The 14,025-nt window shown below is 41.4% G+C and overlaps 1 long non-coding RNA gene across 1 annotated transcript; it reads right to left on the reverse strand.

The window, feature by feature from the left end:
• Window positions 1–637: 637 nt before the first annotated feature.
• LOC105000641 lies at window positions 638–4,362 on the reverse strand. The gene is made up of 2 exons (XR_826761.1): window positions 4,158–4,362; window positions 638–1,346 (listed from the first exon to the last, which is right to left on the reverse strand). It is a non-coding gene; the product is annotated as an uncharacterized LOC105000641 (long non-coding RNA).
• Between the last annotated feature and the right edge of the window lie 9,663 nt (window positions 4,363–14,025).

Genomic DNA, 14,025 nt, shown 5'->3' on the forward strand with positions numbered 1-14,025 from the left:
TATAGTTTATACACATAATTATAAAAGTATAATAAGATGTTTTTATGCATTTTGGGTCTCAGTTGTTGACTTAAATATTTGATTGTGAGCAGAATGGATGGCCCTTTGATTCATTATCATTACTATATCACTACTATAATTTTTCCTTCTATCAGGTTACTCATTTGAAACCAGCAGTTGATTATTTTACTTGGTCCAATCCATCTAAAAATGGTTTTCTCCAAAATATAATATTGATAATTATTTTTTTAATGCTCCTAAAAAAAGTTCTTCACAGAGAATATTTGCAAGCTGAAACTTCATATAAATAAACACAACACACACAAACACATCTGCCAATAATCCGAATACAGTGGCTATTTTGTCTAGCTTCTTTTGAGTTCAGCCTATGATACCAAGAGACCTGTAATGACTCAATTTTCTCTCTATTTTCCTTTATTTGAACTTCTGTAAAGCTTCCTTTGTAGTGGTGCCATGATTCATTTGGCCTTCACTTTACATACGTATCATTTGTGTATGAAGTCAGTCAGCCTCGTTCTTTTCTCATTAGCCTGTGACAATTAAAGTTGCATGGTTATTTTTATGATGGAAAGTCAAAATTAATTTATTAAATAAAAGAAGACACAAATCTCATCACTGAAAAAGAGCAGTTTTAGCTTTTTAATTGGTAGGATAACTCAATGTAATTTTTATCAAACAGAAATCAAGATGGTTTTTGTATTTTGATGCCAGAAATGCCAATCTAAAGACTACCGACACTTTAAAAGTTAAATATTGCCACATTAATAATCATATGGTACCAACACAATTTTAAACACAAAGCACCAACACTAAATGTGGTTGTAAAATGAACATCCCAGATACGCTTATATTTTATAATGTAAGTTTTTTTAGATCATCATTGAAATAAAAATAAGTTATTACTGATGGATCATCAATAATACATACACAGACCTCTAGTTTGAGGAAACACTTTGATTATTCACAGATAATATAAATCTTTATAGAATGGGAGCACCAGAAAAGCATGCAGGAGGAGAAGGCCACTCCTACAGAGGCTCGGCTTAGCTCAGCATCAGAGCCACAGCAGGCTGAGAGGGTGGCCCAGCACGGGATGGCCCAGGTGGGCTGAGGATTGAGGGTGGGAGGGACAGCCCAGCAGGAGGTTTCAGAGCTCACATGGGGCGAGAGGAGTGTTCTTGCAAAGGGATAGCCTAGTGCAAGATGTTGGCATCCAGGCAGGCTGAAGAGGATATTTCAGAGCCCAGGTGGGGTGAGATGAGTAGCTGTGTAGGAAGATGGTCCAGTGGCCCAGCACAGGTTGTTGTACAAAGCAGGAATGTTACCTAGTAAGATACAATAAGCAGAGAACATAGCATCACTTCTGTATGGTATTGCTGATAAAGACATAATTGTGAGAAAACATCACATACCAGTTGAGGGACACTCCATGAAACAACTGGCCTATATTCTTTCAAAGCGCAAAGATATTAAAGTCAAGGAAAGATGGAGGAACGAACTAGTCCAGACTGAAGGAGACTAGGGAGACGTGGGGAATAGTTGCATAGTGTGGTTCAGAACTGGAATCCTTTTGTTACAAAGTATGTCATTCAGCCATGGAGAAACTTGACTACTGGAGTTTTAGGGCTAGATCCCAATGTACCAATGCTAATTTCCTAATTTTGCTGTTTGCACTGGAATTGTAGGGGAATGCCTCTGAGTCAACATGCGCTATGATATTCAAGAGTGATGGAGGAATTAGATCAACAGCTGCCTTGCATATGTTTCAGGGGAGAAAAGGTCTTTGTACTCGCAACTTTTCCGAAAATGTGAGATTGTCTCAAAATTTAAAATTTAATGAGATTGAGCAATGTTTCTTTTTCTTTTTTAAAAAGGATAAAAAATGCATGTATGAAGTCTGACCAACTCTGTAGGAATATCTTGCAAAATGGTAAAAGTTCCCATATGAGTGCTTAGTATGCGTAAGATGTTGAACTAAGCAGTTTGTATATTTTATCTCATTTACATTTCACACCAGTCTTACAGAGTGGATATTACTAGTATCATTTTACAGATGAGGAATCTGAGGCTCAGAGAGACTGAGTAACTTGACCAGGCTCTTAACTAATCTACTGTACTGCTCAAAAAAAAAAAAGATTGGAAAAAAATTTCCAAAAGATTGGAGAATGCTAACAGCAGCATTCTCTGGGCAGTGGGACTACTAGTTTTTCCTTTTGTTGTTTTCAGTATTTTACAAAATATCTACAATGGTACGGTTGCTTTTGTAATTAGTAAAAAAGAGAAAGCTGTCATTTACAAAATATTCATTTATTGTGAAGCGATGTCATAAAAATATGTTGGTTATTTGAAACCGTACTGAACAACCCAAACCACTAACAGTGGTATTATCTCTTAGTAGTGGTGTTATTGGTGACATTCAGTTTTGATTTTTTGCTTTTCTGTATTCTACTAAGTTTCTATAATTAATTCTTTCGTTCATTCACAAATACTTACGGAGCATCTGCTATGATTTATTTTTATAAGAAGAAAAAATTTTAAAGAAAGAAATGTACTGTGTAAGTCTAAAGTTGTAAATTTTATTCAAAAAGCAAGAAGGGATAATATGTATGCTTAGAAAAAGACTAGGCACCAAGATGTTACTAGCAGTGTTACATACTAAGATGTTTCAGCGGTGAGTTAGTGGCAAGTTTATCTTTTCTTAATACTCTTCCATGCTTTCCTTGTTTTCAACTATAAATTACTTACCTGTTCTATTCATAGCTGTGCCTCCGGTGCTAAGAGGAGGTGCCACATAGTAGGAGTTCAAGAAGATCTTTTTTGAATGAACCCATACTTTTGATTATAAATTGCTGTTTTAAAAAACACTTTTACTTATTCATTCTATTATAGTCGGCAAACTTGGCATTCAACTTGTGCTCTTCTAAGCTGGAGGAGACCTAAGAGATTGTAGTAGGGGGCTCTAGTGGCCATTTAACAGGTGGTGGTGGTGAGGAGAGCCACACGACGGGAAGACAGGGTGAGCAGAAAGTGGGGAAACACCATTCAGAAGCCATGTGTTGTTTATTGTATTTATTAAGATTTCTGTTCAACCTATTTTTAGGAGAATTGGTGACACATCACTATACCAGTGTCTATTGAGGATAGACCTTGTGTTGTATGGCTTAGTTTCTTGGTAGTGATATCTGAGGTTCACAGAGGAATGGAGGGCTGGGATGAGGTTGGGGTAACTCAGTCATAAGCCCCTGTTTTGCTTGTAATTAGGAAGCTTACATCTCTGGTTTTACAAAGTAATGTAGATCAAAACCATAAGAGAGACTAGATACTGGGCCAGTGAGGGAGAGAAGTCCCTCAGCTGGTCTATGAATCAAGCTGACTGCCCAGCATCTATAGCTCCAGTTGGCTGTTCAACTCTCAACTCATTTGCAGGGAGATGTTGTATGTTACATGATTTTGCCTAATTCAAAGATTCTCAAAAGTCACATGAATAGTCCTTATGTGTATCTGGGGGTTACCAGGAGAAACAAACCTCTTGTCAACCTCGAATCCTCTCTTTCTCTTCCAGCAATACACTGGCAAATTCTGTTGGTTCTACCTTCAAACTACATCCAGAACCTGAGCACTGGCCCCTCTCTAGCCTTATTTGGTTTATTGCAAGAGCCTCTGAACTCCTCCCTGCTTCAGCCCTCACAGCAGCCACAGGATCCTTTCAAAACCTCAGTCAGATCACATCTTTACAGCAACCTACATTAGCCACAGCCCTTACAGCAAGGTGCTGGCTTGTGTCCCACAACTTGCTTACTTCTCTGACCTACTTTTCTCCAGCTTGCCCCTTGCTCACTCCACTCCAACATCCAGTCTTCTTTGCTGCTCCTCCAACACACCAGGCACCCTGTGCCCTTGCTATATCCTCTGCAGGAACACCCCCACTCTCTCTCTCTCTTGAGGTCTTCCCTCGGATGTCACCACATCAGACAGACCATTTCTGACCATCTCTATCAAGTAGAGACCACCTCCCCAGATACCTGCTCCTTTACTTTGCCTTTTTTCCCCTCCTTGCAGTCATGATCACTGGGACAGTTCTGACCACGGAGTGTGTCTGATTTTCCTAAACACATCATGTGGTTGCTCTTCCTCACCTGTTGACGTTGGGTGCAGCCACGTACCCAGCTCTCTCCTGCGCTGTGTGAGGGGGAGGGCCGTGTGTGGCTTTCAGGAGGAAGCCAGTGCGGAGTTCACTGCTCTGTCTCCTCTCTCTCCTGCAGACATCGGCCGTGCTCCACATGGGGCTTCTCCAGGCAGCCTGGGCCCCAGAGTGAAGGTGCATGAGCTGAGCCCCCGGCTGGCCTGCAATGAACAGAGCGCGTTGTTGTTCTTCAGTCACTAAGTTGTGTCTGACTCTTTGGGACCTCAGGACTGCAGCATGCCAGGCTTCCTGTCCTTCAGTATCTCCTAGAATTTATTCAAACTTATGTCCATTGAGTTGGTGATGAACACACTGTGTAAGTGAGGGATATAAACTTCTTTTTTCAAGCCATCGAACTTGGCTTGTTTAAAACCACAAAACAACTAGCCTATCCTGACTGAAACACTCTGACATATTCCATATTTATTTGCTGTCTCTTCCTATTCCCCTCTAGAATGTAATCTTTTTGATGGTAGGGCTTTGTTCACTATTATATCTCCAGGTCCTGAAACAGTGCCTGGCATGTGGTAGGTATTCAATAAATATCTGTCGCCTGACTGAATGAATGATGAATTGATCACCCCAACTGAAACAGGAAGATTTCACAATGGCAGGTGTTAACTATTCCTGGATGTGTCCACAAAAGTGTTCGTTTGACGTGATCTGAATGGAACAAGATGGTTCCTGATTCAAGATTAGCAGTGTGGCTGCTCGCCTCACCAGACACAGTTTGAAAGCACAAATTGCCTGTGGGCACATAACACAGTGAGTCGTGGAGGCACATAAAGTAGTTAAAGTTACCACACAAACGGAGATTTGGCATACTGCTGAGGGGACCCAGCGACAACCATAAATAAAAAGCATTAGCAGCATTTGTGTTGATGCTGAGTGCTGACGTGGTTTCCTTTCCCTGTGTGGACATTAGCATTTGTAATGAACTGAGCTTCACAGGCTTGAGGTTTTATCTGCCGTTATCATAAATTGGTGTATGAGCCCCTCTCAGGACTTTTGCAAAAGCTGTGTGTGCTTTTGTGAGCTGCTTTCTTTTCAGGCTTCCTCCTGGTACGCCTGAATTTGGATGGGGATAATGCATTTCCTGTATCGTGTGGCACCGTACAAGGAAACCCATTGTATCCCCTCAGAGGAAGAGTACATCTGTAAGTAGTTTTTAAGAGTGTACTGAAGGATCTTGTTAGGGTGACTTATTCTCCCAGTTCCATTTGGTTGATGAAGTGGATCACGTGACAGATGTGCATAATGAACTGCTTCAGTTGCTGCCAGTGGGAAGCTCAACCTATAAAATGTGAAATCTCTTGGACTCATTGAGGGCAGAGCAAGCTGATCACACAAGAGAGAACTCTGCCTGATTCCGAGTTGTCATTTCTTACTGCCGCATACAGTGCACCAGTGTTCCTGGGCTTTGCTTTTCCTTTCTCCCAGAGGAACTGCCTGTCCAGTTTATTCTTAATTCAAACTGGAAAGGCAGTGGTTTCTGCATACAATTTCCCCAAAGAGCAAACATGATTAAGATGTTCAAGTAATCATCCATGAAATGCACTTGCAAGGAGCCTTTATGTTTTGTCGTTAAAAGAGGAAATAATTTACATCATCCAGTAGGATTGTGGGTTGGTTTTTTTTTTTTTTCCCTCTTCCCTACCTCTTTTCCCCTCACTCTTTCCTATATTTTCTTTCTCCGCTCCATTATTTTATTTTCCTCTTTATTTTCATTGACTGCAGTCATAAGGGATGTAACTTGTTTCCCATTTCCATGCATTGTATGGAACAGTGACATCCAAGCCAAAAAGACACAGGTGACCAATCTATTCCAGTAGTGGTCTAACTTCCAGCTCATTCTAGATGCTTCTGGGTTACTAAGGGACAATGAATGGAAAAATAAAGAGCAATCATGCAAATTTTAGTCCTAGATATGAGCATTAGGGAAATGACGAAAAAGGCTGTAAGTCAGTTCACTTCACTTGTACCACAGAGCATCCCCATGGGCTGAGCATCAGGCTAAGCACTGTGCAGGGAGCTGAAGAGAGAGCACACAGCCCTTGGAAGTTGGTGAGTAAGTGATGGTGTATGATGACATATCCAAATGCCATAGTAGCAGCAAAGATAATAGGGCTTTAGGTGGTGCCAGAGGGGAGGTCTCAATGAGAATTTAAATGGTCAGGCAAGGATTTGAGCTGAAAGCAGGAACTGAGTTAGATCTGAAAGGACAAGTAGATTTGGAATGCTGTCAGAAGAGCAAAATAGCATATTAAAGAGGTCAAGAGTGCATGGCATCTTGATCAAACTCAGCTGTTTGGGGTACCTCACTTTTAGCCCCAATTCCCCAAGTAGCCATATGTCAATTACACAGGTTACCTAAAGAACATTTATATATATATATATCTGGAAGAGGAAATAGCAACCCACTCCAGTATTCATGCCTGAAAAATCCCATGGACAGAAAAGTCTGGTGGGCTACAGTCTAATAGGGTCTCAAAGAGTCGGAGATGACTAAGCATGACACCGATATTCATATATATACACACACACATATATATATTACTCAGATATTAGTATAAGGCAATTAGCCACAACATAATGTATGGAGATGTCACATCTGTAAGCTTTAAATCAATTGTGAAGACAGCAGAATTGTTTTTCTTGCCTACCAGTGAGTGTCATGGATTAAAAGTGCTGCCGAATTTAAGGAAATTATATTTAAGAAAATAGAATCCGGGAAATGAGAGCCCAGTCTTCTAGTAGCAAAACAGCATATGAGGCTTATTTTGAAGACTTTTTTAAAATGTCAGATTTGGCTTTAGCAAGTTTAGTGAATTATCCTTTGTAGACAGAAAGCTGGCATTGGGGCACTCCAGAAAGCCCCCTGGCACCTTGGCTACCTCCTTCTGACTCTGATGCTGGCAGGAGGCCTCTGGTGAAAATCCCTGGCTCTTTTCTGCAGAGGAATGGCAAGACTTGGCAGCCACTGTTGAGTTCACACAGAGACGGGGAGTGACTGGTTCCCAGGGTCAGCTGGGGTGGGGGTGAGAAGCAGCTCAAGGCCAAGAGTTTGACTTCCTGACCCTTCCAGAAAAGTGTAGTGCTCTTTAATTTATTCCTAATTGGAATTCCTTGCTGTGGTTTTCCTTTTAGAAAAGGAAAGACATGCCCTTTTAACCATTTCCTCTCAAAAGACTTTTGTTAGCTTTGATTTAGTTGTTTCTATATTAAAATAGCTACCACATAAAAATGATTTCTAAAAATGTCTCAAATTCCTGTTTCACATAACTCAGTAATATGGTTTCTGAGGTCTTGAGACTGGGTCTACTAGTCCTTTTGGTTGTGAAGCATTGGAAAGAAAAAATTAGAGTTGGTGAAAAATAGAAAGAAACCCTTCTGGACCATCTCCCCTTATTCTGAATGCTGTCAACATTTGAATGTGGTGCACACGCACATGGTTTGCCTGCATGTGTGTGCACCCACACCCACACACACACTCTCACACATCACCTATTTTACTAAAACATATTATGATAGAAAACTTCATTATTTTTGTCTAAGTCCTGGTTGTAGTCCTTCAGTGAGGGCACTTGAGACACACATGTTTGCAGGTAGCTGAAGGTACAGCTATGTGGTCTGCCTGAAACCTAAAATTAGATTGAGTTGACGATTCTATCGGGAGAGATTTTTCCCTCAGTGTTTTCATTCCCAAACTCTGCTGCCTTCCACTTCCTGCAGAGACTGAAGTCATTGTAGATACTACTCAAAAGTAATAACTCCTGAGAGACTCTCTCTGCAAAATCAGCATGCAAAAGGCAGCTGGCCCCAGAAGCTAAGGACTCTTGGCTACAGCAGTAGAATGTTAAAGCCACACAATAGTAAAAGGAACCTGGGTTTCCTATATTTTAAACTGTCTATTGTTTCATGCTTAGCTTTAGTGAAATCCAGAGAAATGAAATAAAAAGTCAGCTTTTAGAGTCTTTATAACAGTAAGGTATTTCTGTTGCTATTCCTTAAAAGATGATGAAAATTAGATGCTGAAATGTGGAGGCCTTCTGAAAATGACTTGGAATAATTATATTTGTTAAACTGGGCAGCCCTGATATTGTATGCTGTTTAAATCAACTTTCATTATTCTTTAATGATTCTTTGCAATTCTTTTTTCCAGAACTTTGCAAGCTTGACTTGTGTTCACCTTGCTATGGAATGCTTTAAAGGGCATTTCATCTAATAGCAGAGGAAAATGATAAATTATAGATGCCAAATCATAAAGCAGTGATTTAGGTAGCACTAGGGTAAGATCGTAAGCAATAAAATAAAAATTTTCCCAATCAACCTCTACATTAGAAGCAAAAAAAGGAGTCGCTGCCTGCATAATTAAAGCAAGACATGTCAAGATGCTTGTTAATATGCTAATTTGAAGGCTTTTTAAAAAAAAAACAAAACTTGGAATCATAAAGGAGAATATTGGGAATATTTATCAGTTTGAACAGAGAAGTTCTCTATGAATGAGTATGAAGTGATTTCATTGTTAGTGTGCTCTGGAAATACAAATATAAAGGAAAAAAAAAAAACGCCTCAGGCTCAATCTCTTAAGCATTTGGGGAGAAAATGAGATGGTTAAGAGTTGACCAGGATCTAAATTTTCACCACACCCCTGCTAGCTGTGTGATCTTATGCAAGTTAGTTAACCTCTCTGGCCCTGTTTTCTCAGCTGTAAAATGACAAGATAGTGGGTCCTACTTCATAAGATAATTGTAAGGATTACAAATAAAGCATTTAAAACAGAATCTAATAGGGACTTCCCTCGTGGTCCAGTGGCTAAGACTCCATGCTCCCAATGCAGGGGCCCTGGGTTGGCTCTCTGGTCAGGGTACTAGATCCCACATGCCACAACCAACAGCTTGCATGCTGAAAAATGAAGACTGGAGATCTGTGTAAGCTGCATCTAAGACCTGCCACAGTCAAATAAATAAATATTTTAAAAAATAAAATAGAATCTAACAGAGCAAGCACTCAGTAAGAATGGTTGTATAATATCTTTCCTTTGCCCAAACTCTCTAGAGCTTTCCCTCTTACTCCCAGTGAAAGCTGAAGTCTTTACCATGTCTACAGGCCCCATACAACTGGGCTGTTTCTCTCTGACCTGATCTCTTTCCCTAACTGCTCAGCTTGCACTCTGGCCTCCAGGCATTCCTCAGGTACACCAGGCACCCCCCCATCTCAGGACCTTTGTCGTGAAAGCTGTTTCACAGCCATCCTCAGGTTGGCTTGTCTGTTCCATTAGGTCTTCACTTTAAGCACCTGATCAATGAGACTTTCCCTGGACACCGTCTAACATTCCTCTTGATATTTTATAGTTCCCCTTTCTGCCTTATTTTTCCCCTTAGCACTAACTACTTCCCAGTATACTATATATCTTACTAATTTATCTCATTTGTTCTCTACATCTCCCACCAAAATAGAAACTGAAGGAAGGCAGGAATTTTTATTTTAGCCATCAATGTATCCTCAGTACCTAGAATGGTGTTTGTCACAATTGTAGCTGCCAATAAATATTCGAAGGCTGAATGAATGGATGATTTTCCTTAATTTCTAAAAAATAATAATTAAATCCTACACATATACGTCCTCATTTCCAAGTTTAATGAAATGTAGTTTTTTTGGGTCACATACTTTTTTCTCGGTTGCCATGATGACTGTCAACCATCTTTAAACCGCTCTTTAAACACCAGATAACTGTTTAATGAAAGTGGAAGCACACGGTTTGGCCACCCAGGCCATGACTCAGCCTTTTCCTTCATCAGTTCACCTGGAGGAAGAAATAATGATACTTGCTGGACCTCCTTAGTTCCTCCTTCAGCCACAGATAAATCAGGGACAACTTCTGATTTTCTCTTTCCACCCTGGTCTTTTAATAGCTACAAAGAGGTGGGGAAGCTTCTTAAGTAAATATGGCACGTGTTTTCCAAAACCTGAATATAAGCAAGGGCAGAGTATATAGAATACCATGAGTTATCACTGTGGAATGATCTCACTCTTTGCCCCCCAGGGGTTATTGAAAGGGCATTCCTAAACATGGACATGTTGCAGGAGGTCAGATAGAAGGTAAAGGTTCCTGAACATCTTTTGTGTTCCCAACTTGGCTTATACACACTGCATCACCTCATAGCCACACTGTGTGGTCTGTGTTATCATCCCCAACCTCTAGATTGCAACCCCAACCTTGGGGTGAGACCAAGGCTCAGACAGGATAAGTGACTGTCCAAGGCCACCTGACTAATAAGTGGGACAGCGAGACATGGAATACTTATCAGGAACATGACAACCACTTTTCTTTTTCCTCTTTGCCCTGATAAGCAGTTTCCTAAGAATTAAACCAATTTGTATGTCTTAAGCCAACAACTGCTGAATTAGTGAGTGTTCATGATGGATTTCTGCCACAGCTTAAAGCTGGTGGCTTAAAACTACTGGGATCTCAGCAGCTTCTCCTTGTCTCATCAGTGAGGTGAGGACCTGCACCCTAGGGATAGGCTGACATGAGAGGAAGAGCAGTGTCTGAGCCCCATCCATACTACCCATGAGAGGAAGAGTTACTAACCCCAATACATAACACAGTCTCCAGGCTTAAGTATATTACCCAAGGTCAGCTGCTAGGAAGTGCTGGGGCTGGGTGCTTAATTCAGATCTGTATGGGTCCAGAGTTTGGTTCAATCATTACCATCACCTTGACCACTTCCACTCCAACTCTACCTTACAACTTTCACAGCATACCCCAAGTCAGAAAAAGAACATTTCTTCAGTTAGCATATCTAATGAAAGATGTTGCTTTCAAGAAATATGTTCATGACTTCTTAAATAATCTAAAGTGTTCTTTTTCTCCTCTTTCTTCCTCTTCTTCTTTTTCAAAGATTTGGCCTCTGGAAAATATTTCATGCATAATGGCAAAGCATCTAACTTTCCTATGAGCTTATGAAATGAAGTGGTTCTTTTAGAGTAAACAAAAAATCTTTTCATCTAAAATTTTAATTGCAACCAATTCAGTGCCCTGGGAATTAGTTCCAGTGTTTGGCTCCAGTTTCTGGCACTGAGCTCTGGCCTCAAGCCTGCACTGGGTCACCTCACAGCTGCACCTCAGGGCTACTTGCCAAGAAGCTGGTCTCATGGCATTACTACCCTATGGCTTGACAACAGAACACTGAGCTTTGGTACTGAACCTGGCTGAAAGCAATTCATGTGACTGCAACTCTGCTTAGCAAACAACGTACAGGAGTCACCTGGTGAAGCACGGTAACATTCTCCCACATTCCTGGGAGAAAAGAGATATAATTTTCATTAGTTTGTCTAGAAGCAGAGGAGGGTATTTCTCAAAGTTTAATTTACAGCCATAAACTTGTACATTGATATAACCATAACATAAAGGAGGAAACATCTGTCACTTCCATTTGTAGCTGTGTTTGTAGCAGCTCTTTCAAAAAGGAAGACTAGAGATTAGCCATCCGGGTTTGGGGGCTGTATGGTTAGGCCATTCAAGATGGCTGTTCTCTTGCTCTCTGTACATCCCTCGCTTGACTAGTGCCTGTTTCTCTCACATGACTGTATAATCCGCTTAATTATAGCGCTTAAATAGTCTCTCGTAGCTGGTGAGCCCACTTGATGTCAATTCCCCCTATAAATGGTAGCCTTCTCTCTTGCCGAGTAGTGAAGACTGCTGATGTCCTACCCGCCATCTGCCACACATGGTGGGGTGTCGCTCCAGGCTCCTTTGTGTAAGTTCCGCCTATCCAATAAACCACTTATGTCCCTATCGCTGTCTCTGGGCCCTTTCTTCAGTCTTGGAGGCTGGACAACTACAAGACTTGAAGGGCTGGGGGATGCAGCCCAGCAGGGACCAAGATCAGTGTCTGAAACCAGGTTTTCCTCTAACCAGGTAGGTATGCACAAATAACTTAATCTCATTGTGCCTCAGTTTCCTCACAATACAAACTTTGGGCATGTTAAATGAACTTTAAATCTCAGTCCTAAAATTGTATTACATGTGTAAATATTCATAGCTTTTCTAATTTGGTGTAGTCACTTGAAACTTACCCTCCTACTAGAGAAAATCTGAATTTCTAAAAGCCTGAGGTTGACTTTAAAGATGGAACTTAAGAACAAGGAATTGTAGGGACTTCCTTGGTGGTCAGGTGGTTGGGACTCCACACTCCTGGTGCAGGGGACCCAGGTTCAATCCCTAGTCAGGGAGCAGGATCCCACATGCCGCAACTAAAAGCCCGCATGCCACAGCCAAATAAATATTTTAAAACAAATAAAAATAACCCCCAAGGAATTGCAGAGTTTTAGCTGTAAGAATCTAGATAGATAATATACCCCAACTTCCTCATTTTGTCTTCTCCCTTTTAGTCTTTTCTTTCCTTTCTTCCTTTTTTTTCCAACATATTTTCTAGATTCTGGTAGGTACCAGGCATTGAGCTAAGTACTGGAGACCAGGCCCGAGTCCTTAGCTTTAAAGAACTTCCAGGACAGTAGGCACAGACAAGTGAATGCAGTATTAAAACACAAGGAAGTGAGGTTACAACAGAGCATGGGGTACAGTGGAAGACAGAGGCCATCTCAGGTTGGGGCAGGGATGCGAGTCAGGGAAGTGTCCCTGGGGAAATGACATCTAAACCGAGGCCAGGAGTCGGGGTGGGGCGGGGCACAGTTCTAGGCAGAAATGTGACATGTGCCTCTGAACATCACAGACAACTCTGGAAAGGTGGGCAGTAATTCTCCAGGGAACACAACCAGCTGCTGGCAGAGCTGGTGGTACAAATAGAGCTCAAGGTCCTAACTCCAAAGTTGCAGGCTTGGTTCAACGGCAATGATGTGAAGTAATAGCTTTGGGTTTTTTCAGGTTTTTTTTGGCACAGGTGAAGTATTACAGGGCCTTGCTGCCATCACCTTAATTAAGACTCAGGCTCTTTCCTGGACTCTCTCGGTTTAGGATATTCCCTCTCTGGCTCGAGGGTCTTCAAGAGTAACTCATCAACACAGAATAATCACATCACAGGCCAGTCATCTGAGAAGTCACCACCACCTATCTACTTTGGGGATGGAGATCTTTCAGCTTCTGAGCGGTGTGGATGGACAAAGATCCTGGCTGACGGGTTTAGGAGACCATCCAGGTCAGTCACGGGATAGTTATGAGTCATGATGGTTGTTTTCAAATATTTGAAGGATTGAAGGAGGAATTAGATGTGTTTTTTGTGGCTTGAAGGGAAAGAAGGAGAAACCAAATGAATGTATATAGGTACAGATAACTTTATTGTTCCTAAATAACAACTGGAGGCTTCCCCATGTATAGCTCCCTAGACCTTTCACTTTTTAAAAAAAGTGTTTTGTGTAAATAATAAGGAAAAGAAAATAAAGAACTGGAGGCCGGTTGCACTGGCAGTAATGAGTGTCTTTACACCAGAAGTATTTAAAACCAGGGCGGATGACCACTTGACCCAGGATGTTACCAAGGGGATTCATGTCTCTAAGATTTGATTTATGGAAGCTTAATCAAATCCTTCTGGCTCCTTTTGTGATTCTGCATTTTCACACTTGGCCCAGGCCAACTAAGGTTTAACTGTTCTAGTGTCTTCTCTATTCTTCACAAAGTATTTACTCTCAGCTCTTCCCTGGTGGCTCAGACAGTAAAGAATCCACCTGCAGTGCAGGAGACCTGGTTTGATCCCTGGGTTGGGAAGACTTCCCTGGAGGAGGAAATGGCTACCCACTCTAGTAGTCCGACCTAGAGAATTCCACAGACAGAGGAGCCTGGCAGGCTCCAGTCCGTGGGG

This window comes from Bison bison, unplaced genomic scaffold, assembly GCF_000754665.1.
Source record: "Bison bison bison isolate TAMUID 2011002044 unplaced genomic scaffold, Bison_UMD1.0 scf7180017864373, whole genome shotgun sequence".
Lineage (NCBI taxonomy): Eukaryota > Metazoa > Chordata > Mammalia > Artiodactyla > Bovidae > Bison > Bison bison.